The following is an 8,515-nucleotide window of genomic DNA, read 5'->3' on the forward strand; positions in this document are numbered from 1 at the left end:
AACTTAATACACACATGCACATCAATGAATAATACTGGAGAAATTTGATACTGTCAGATGAGTGAACTGTATCAATGTCAATATCCTACTTGTGGTATTTTATTAATAAAGATTTTGCAAAATGTTAACAATCGAGGGACACTGGGAAAAGTGTACAAGAAATCTCTCTGTTTATTTCTTATCACTGCATGTGAATCTACAATTAACTCAATTTTAAAAAGATTAGGTTAAAAAAAGTTTCTCATTGAAAATTACCAGGAGTTGTAGTGGATAATAATAACTCTCAAAGATGAACGTGATTCAGTTCTTATTTTCAAAAGGCTTATAATATATTGCATATTATGGGAGGGAAAGGAGCTAGCCTCCATTCTTCATGAATAAATTCTTAGCATTGCATGCAAGATTCTCCTTACCTGATTCCCATCCTCCCTTTTCCTACATTTTCTAATGCTTCCTACATTCCAGCCATGCCTATTTCCCAAACATTCCAAGCATTTTCAAGACCCCATGCTCATGTGATTCTGTCAAGCTGAAGTTTTCCCACTATTTATTAAAATTCTTATCATTTAAGGCCTATTCAAATGCCACTGCCATGTTTGAAGCTCTCATTGCTCTGCCTAGTCTGAATCTCTGACTCCTTATTCTACATTTTTACAGCAGATTATCTTTTTACTTTGTATCACATTTTATACTTATTCAATATTTGATTAACCAGGCTAGCTTCTCTCCCTCCTACAGTACACAATAGATTATAAACTCCTTGAAAAAAGAACTGAATCACATTCATCTTTGAGAATTATTATCCTCTAAAACTGCCAATACAATCCTTTGCATGTAATTTAATATTCCCTGAAATTTAGAGTGCCTGCCATTGCCAAGCACTGTTCTAAATGCTTTCTGTACATCAAATGATTTAATCCTCAACACAAGAGTGATCTTATTATTTCCATTTTATAAGCGATGACACTGAGGCACAGAAAGCTTAAGGGCCTTGCCCAAGGTCACAAGTACTGCTATGTGCACGTGGTCATGTCCACACTCTTCCCCATCGGTAATGCTGCTTCCAATTAGTATTCAGTAACTGAAAATCTGATACAATTAAGGAAAACTCCCTGAATAAGTTATTTCAACTTGTTTCCCAGCAAACTAGTACTGCTGATTGCTAGTGATGTGCCGGGCACAGTGCTGGCTGCTTTCACATTAACTCATGGAATAGTGATGTTCCCATTTATAAATGTTGAAATTTGAAACCCAGAGATATTACATGACTTAGCCTACATTGCCCAGCTGGTGAGTATTAGGGCTTGGTTTGTTTGTTTGTTCATTAGATCAAGTTATAAGTAGGAACAACACAATTATTTATGAAATCAGGTGAAACAAATTAAATGCACTCTTTTTTTTTTAATTAAATTCAAGTTAGTTAACATATAGTGTAGTATTGGTTTCAGGAGTAGAATTTAGTGATTCATCATTTACATGTAACACCCAGTGCTCATCCCAACAAGGACGCTCTTTCTAATAAAGTAGTTAAGCCCATAGTAACCATGACATTTTAGAAAACCTGCCTTCTGTTTATATTTTTTAGAAATTCTATTAGCTAAATCTATTATTTGATCTGGCTCTTACACCAGGTTTTTTTTCTGTATATTCTCAAGTTCTCAATGTTCTTATGTGTTGCTGTGAGGTACAATGCTATAAGAAATCAGGCAGGTTTACAAAATGTTTAGAAGAATAATTACATATACGAAGTTGATTCTGTCAGTGAATTTACCTAAAATGCTAGACAGACTAAGTCTTAATACTGGATCTGTTGCTCCTGCCTCCTTTTCCCCTGTGCCTAGGATTGTGTTGGGCATAAGGAAAATCTAAAAAGAGTGTTCAACAGGTTCTTATCCTTTAAGGACTTTATAAATCCATTGAATTAACACTATTTGAACTATTAAACGATGTAACTCTTAACCACAATGGTATGTGGCCTTTTCTGATGAAATTATATGTATATACATAATTATATAATAATTATAAATGTGTGTAAGTATAGAATATACAAAATTACATATGTATATGTGTATGTATAAAGCAAAGTTCCTAAGAAATCTTAACTTTTAGTTAAAAACCTAAAAAGGGGTGCCTGGGTGGCTCAGTCGATTAAGCATCTGACTTTGGCTCAGGTCATGATCTCACAGTTGGTGAGTTTGAGCCCTTCATCTGGCTCTGTGCTTAAGCTCAGAGCCTGGAGCCTGCTTCGGATTCTGTGTCTCCCTGTCTCTCTGCCTCTCCCCCACTCTCGCTCTCTCTCTCTCTCTCTCTCTCTCTCTCTCTCAAAACTAAATAAACATTAACAAAATGAAAATAAAAATAATAAAAATCTGTAAAAACTATTAATTTAAAGAGAAGGAAATGAAGCTATAGATAACTTCAGATTCACTACACAAAATTGTTTCCCTTCAAGAATTTCAATAATAGGGGTGCCTGAGTGGCTCAGTTGGTTAGGCGTCTGACTTTGGCTCAGGACGTGATCTCATAGTTCATGAGTTCGAACCCTGCCTCTGTGCTGACAGCTTGGAGCTTGGAACCTGGAGTCTGCTTCAGATTCTGCGTCTCCCTCTCTCTGCCCCCTCCCCACCCCCCTTGTGCTCACTTGCTCTCACTCTCTCTCTTCTCTCTCAAAAATAAACATTAAACAATTTTAAGAATTTCAGTAACAAATATGGCTTTTATAGCAGAAGATTCTATGCTGCATGTTACTGCAAGTTAAAAATAATAAATTGGTGGATTAAAATCTTTCTCCTCTGATCTGGAATCCACATATTCAAGAACTATTTTTCTCTATCACCTTTGGCCTTTACTTTGTAATTTTGCTTCTATCAAAGTTCAAACTCTCCAAAGGTAAATAAGAGAAAAAAAGAACGATGATAAACAAAACACCACGGGAGGAAAGGGTGAAGGTGCCTGAGAGCAAAGCAGCAACACTGTTTACTCCTTTGCAAAGGAATGGCTCCCAGTTGGGATTGGCCTTATCACCAACTGGGATCCCCTTAATGTGAGTCTTGTTCCTCAATTAAGTTGTATCTCAATCAGGTAATGAACACTGTCAGGGAAATTTGTGTAGGATCAAAAGTTTTTTTATGTGTGCCATATATAACTGCAGTAAGAGCCCATCTCAATGATGAGAAAAGGTTGAAAGAGTCAGCAAAGCCTTCATGAGAATGTGGAATTCTGGGGTGAGCCATGAAATAAAAAGATGAAATGTTCTGTGAAATGTGTGGCTGAGATGAACAGTACCTCAGCAGGAAACAATACTAAAGACAAGAATTTAAAAAGGAGAAATGAACCTGGAACAGGTGTGGTACCAAACTCATGCAGCCAATGTGGCCATTTATAATTAGAATTTTAAAATAGGTGTCTGTTACCAGTGATAGGTAATGGCTATTAGATGTAAGGCGCTAGGGAGCCTCCTCAATCTCACTACCAGTTTCCAAAAAACTAACTCCCAACTGAATTTGTCTACACCTACAAACATTTATTAGCAAACAGACAAATAAATACATAGGAACCTATTTTATGAGGTCAAGTTTCAGCTGTCTTTTTAGGTGCTCCATACATAGCTGACATGAAAGTGATGGGGTTTTGGGGTGATGTGGGGGTGATCTGGAGCCAACGGCCAAGAAAGAATTTTTGAAGATGTCTTTGGTGCAAAAAGGTGATTTTATTAAAGCATGGGGACAGGACCCGTGGGCAGAAAGAGCTGCGCTGGGGTTGTGACGGGTAACTGATTATATACCTTCAGGTTGGGAGGAGTTAGGGATAGAGTAAGCCTCTAAGGTATTTTGGAAGCAAGTTTCCCAGGAGCTTGAGGAGTTAGCTGCTGTTAGGAAAATACCATTTATTACCGTGTACTAAAACTTCAGTCATGAGATCCTTTAGATGTATATCAGGGGACCATAGACTTGGAGTAGGATTGCCAGCATATATCCTGGGGGAGTTGAGATAAAGGAAGTTTCCAGTGGAATTTTTACATGTTAAAGTAGACTTAGAGGATCCTGGGGATCAGGATAATATTAAGCCAAGATTCCCTTTTGCCCCTAGCAAAGTGTCATCCTGGAGGCAGCTGAGGCCCTAGAGGAAGATCGCTCTGCCTATTTCAAGGACTTGTCAATGGGCTGTAGGCAGTAAGGGAATTTAATTTTCTATTTCCCTTAGTTTCCCACTTTAACATGGCAAGCACTTAAACCCCTTTCCTTTGTTCTTGAGTAGCCAGGAGTATTCGAGAAATATCACACATATTCCACCTGGGGTGGGGGTGCACGCTGTTAGCCTGTACTTTGTTTGCCCTTAGCTTGCCCCACACATCCTCATCAAAAGGGTCACTAGATTGGAAACTAACAATTTTTCAGAGGCTGTGTCAAGGAAACTTCTGTTTCGCCTGAGACTGATGAGGGAGCATAAGACAGGCTGAGGGCAAAGTACAAGCTGGCACACATACGCCCTCCAGGTGGGATATGTGTGACATTTCTCAGGCACTCCTGGCTTCCCAAAAACAAAGGAGGGGAAAAAAAACAAATGGCTAACTGGTAGGGATCACAGTCACACAGGACATGAGTCTCCATCAGTTTACAAATATCTTACTAAATTACAAGAAAAGGGCAATCTTATCAATAGCCTAATCTCTAGAAATCTGTAGACTCAGTTTCCTGGAGCCCCAACATCACCCTCCCCTCCACAGTGATGTGGGGAACAAAGACAAGAAGGAAATGGCAGGTAAATTAAATTCCCTTATAACCTACAGCCCACTGACAAATACTTGAGGCTGGCAGAGTAGAACATTTCTCCAGGAACGCCCTGTCTTAATGTTAATGCTTTGCTAGAGGGAACTACAACCTTAGCTTAACAATAGCTAGGCCTCTTCTTTAGCATAGGAAAATCTCCTTGAAAACTTCCCCTTGACTTTACCTCCTCCAACTCCACAGTATATAACCAGCCATTCTTCACAACCCCAGTGCAGCTCTCCCTGCCCACAGGTCCTGTCCCCGTGCTTTAATAAAATCACGTTTTTGCACCAAAGACGTCTTCAAGAATTCTTTCTTAGCTGTCAGCTCCAAACCACCCCCACCAATCACTCCAAAAATCTTGTCAAGACAACCAGACTCTTCTGAATAGGAGGCTCCCCACAGGTAATATTTGGGAATCAGGCTATGGGCATCATACCAAAGGGTGGGAGACTTCTGGGCCTACTGAATTCTTATACTCTACCACATTTAAGGCTAATTCACACATCTAGAATACAATTCACTTCACTAGCAAAAACGAATTTCTAACATTCATTTTGCTAATCAACAAAACGCCTAGGGTTGATTAGAGCTAAAGATAGTTGAAGAGCTCATAGGAGCTCTCTCTCTCTCTCTGAAAGTGCCCTTTTGATTGAATGCCACCTCACCATCCCTGAAGTGTGTATTCCCTCTTCGCCCAACTAAGCACTGTCCATGAGGATTAAAGATAATTAACACATTCCTACATATCACACAGTCTCTGATGAAGGATTTAAAAGAGTAAATCACCACGAACACAGCAGGCAGGGAACCGGCAATAAACCCTTTAGTGAAACAGAGTGTTTGAAGCAGAGAGAATGTTAGCAGATGCAGAGGAGGACAAAATGATGCCAGAGCACGGAAAGTGCTGGCTGGCAACGGAAGTAAAATTTAACAGGCATCAGGGAACCTTTGAACAGGAAACTCAAATAGTAATCTCATACTAGGATAGCATTTGAGAGCATGGGCTAGAGGCTAAGACTATTGGTGTGAATGCTAACTCTGCCATTTACTAGCCATGTGCATGTGGGTAAATTGTCTCTATGTCTCCATAAAAAAGGGATAATTAAAATATCTAATTCATCATATTGCCGAGAAGAGTTAACTATATATACATGTATGTACTATATACATATACATATACATACATATACATAGATAGATAGATAGATAGATAGATAGATAGATAGATAGATATAGGTAGATAGATATATAATGTTTAAAACAGTATCTGTAAGTGAATAAATGTCAGCTACTCATATAAGGATCCAAGAGTATAAATAGATGCAGGAATGTAAAATAAGACAACACTAAATTGCACCCATATGATAATGTGCACTGGGCATGACTCCCTGTCATCCAGACAATAACAATGGTTACTTATTTGCCTCTCTCCCCCTTTTTACCCCAATACTCCTGATTATATGTGAGATTTAACTTGCAGGATTGAATTAGCCCCTGTGCCTAGTGGAAACACAGCAATCCCAGAAATGGAACCCTCAACATTTAGAAGTGCTACTGACCTGTCAGAACCAACTGGATGCAGTTGCACAGAGTCAACACAGCACAGAGTACAAAAATCTTCTCTTATGAACAGAAACATGGGACAACATGTTCAGATTGTGGGCATCACGTGTGGTAAAACTGTGGGCTGAAATAGCATGGTATAGTCCTTAATCTGGCAAGTGACCATCTGTTTTTTTCTTAGGCAAAGCAAGTAATAATTCATAGAAAAGAAATTCAACTTCATTTTGTTGTTTGAATATCTTTCCTGAAAATATACAGCTCAGGTTTTAAAAATAGAACATAGTTTTAGGGTTCCTAGTATCAAATTGTTCAATCGTTCATCTAAATAGAATTAAATCAAATTATTCTTTAATAGAGTGGAAGTTCTTCATTTATTAAGCCATTATCTACTGAGCACCCACTCTAGGTACTAAAGATACTTCAGTTAGTAAAACAGATATAAATCCCTACATGAACGGACGTTCTATTCTAGTGGGAAGAGACAGACAAGAACAACAACTGTAATAAGTAAATCACGTAGCATGTAGAAGACGGTAAGTGCAGTGGAAACTAAATAGAAAGAGGTAAATGGGGATCACGCATGTGGATATGGAGAGATATGCAGTTTTAACATGGAATGATCCATCCTCAAGAAGATGGCTTGGAGAGTGAGCTGAAGAAGGTGATGAAAACCACCAAAAACATTTAAAACTTAGAACATCTCAGGAAAATTAAAGCAAACAATGGAAAACATCATAATATACAAAATTCTGACCTACAAACAAACTTCAGAATTATCTATTGCTATCAAAGATGTAATGATGGTCAAAAACTGCTTTATGGCTGGAAAGAATAGAACCCAACATACATCAGTGTGAAAAATGAGCCATCTCTTAATGGCTAAAAGAATGGCTTCAGTAAGGAACTTCAAACTTCAGGCCAAAATTAACTTCTTTATCTAAAATTGAAGAAGGTGGTTCTTTTTATTTTCATTAAGTTTATTTTTTAAATTCCTTTGAAATTCCTTTTCCAGCATTTCTAATCAATCAAAGAATATTTATTGAACTTCTGCAATGTCCTTGGACTTGCTTATAAAGCTATACAATGAAAACCAATCCATGTTGTCTGAGTTAATCCTCTACTGGGAGTTTAGGGAATACAAGATTAGAGGCATTCATATAAAACCTAGGACCATGGGAAAACTTCAAGTATAAGACTCTGGATTTGCTCATTTTAAAATGGTCTCAAGAACTAAAAGGTTATTGCTAATTTATTGCGTAGTAAAATAACTACAAAAATGACTTTAATGCAATGACACATGCATTGTATTTGTCAATGATAATAATTTTGGTATAATAGATCAGAGACCACAACAGAGCATGGCTTAAATAAGATAGATTATTACTTCTCTACCATATTATACTCCACTCTGTTCTAGGTTGGCAGGACCTCTCTTCTGCACATGGGCATTCTGAGATCCATGTGTCTGCCACCTGTGCTTGGTCATTCCCAAAGGCATTGTCCTTGCTTTCATGGTCATAGCCAGGTCTGGCATGTCTCTGTTCCAGTTCCTGCAGGGGGAAAAGAACAACTGTCTGGGAAAAGTAATTAGTCCTTAAGTTGGAGAAGAGATGTAAGTTGACAATGTCACTTATTCTTCTCAGATCTCCTTCGTTCAGTGTTAGTCACATGACCATACCTATCTGCAAGAAAGACTTATAAATAAAGCCTCTATATGAATTACCACATATCCAGGAAGAAGAGACAACTTGCAGTCTGCTGTGGTCTGCCTCTCTGTCCACCCAAATATCCTACACGTTATTCTACCTACACATGCAACACACGACCCTTTTCCTAAAGTGTTCAAAGTCCCATTGGGTTACTGTGGCTGGTTCAAAATTCAGGATCCCTGAGTGATGAGCAACTTTTCTATCTGATCCAGAGTGGCTCCTCATGGTCCAGAAAGGTATCAACTAGAAAGTAGTTTTTATATGTTATTTACATCTCTCCCAATATGCACACAATACGCAATGGGGACCAAATTCTAGCCTGAATGTATCTCTTTCTTATAATAATTTTCTAACACCATCAAAGGGTCATAGGAATGCATGTCTTCAAATTATGCAGATCTCTAGGCACGTGTGATCACGGCTAGTGGCTTCCTGAGAAGCTGCAGTGGCTTCTTGGAGGTTCCTGGGATT

This window comes from Panthera pardus, unplaced genomic scaffold, assembly GCF_024362965.1.
Source record: "Panthera pardus isolate Hobbes unplaced genomic scaffold, ASM2436296v1 HiC_scaffold_13, whole genome shotgun sequence".
Classification (NCBI taxonomy): domain Eukaryota; kingdom Metazoa; phylum Chordata; class Mammalia; order Carnivora; family Felidae; genus Panthera; species Panthera pardus.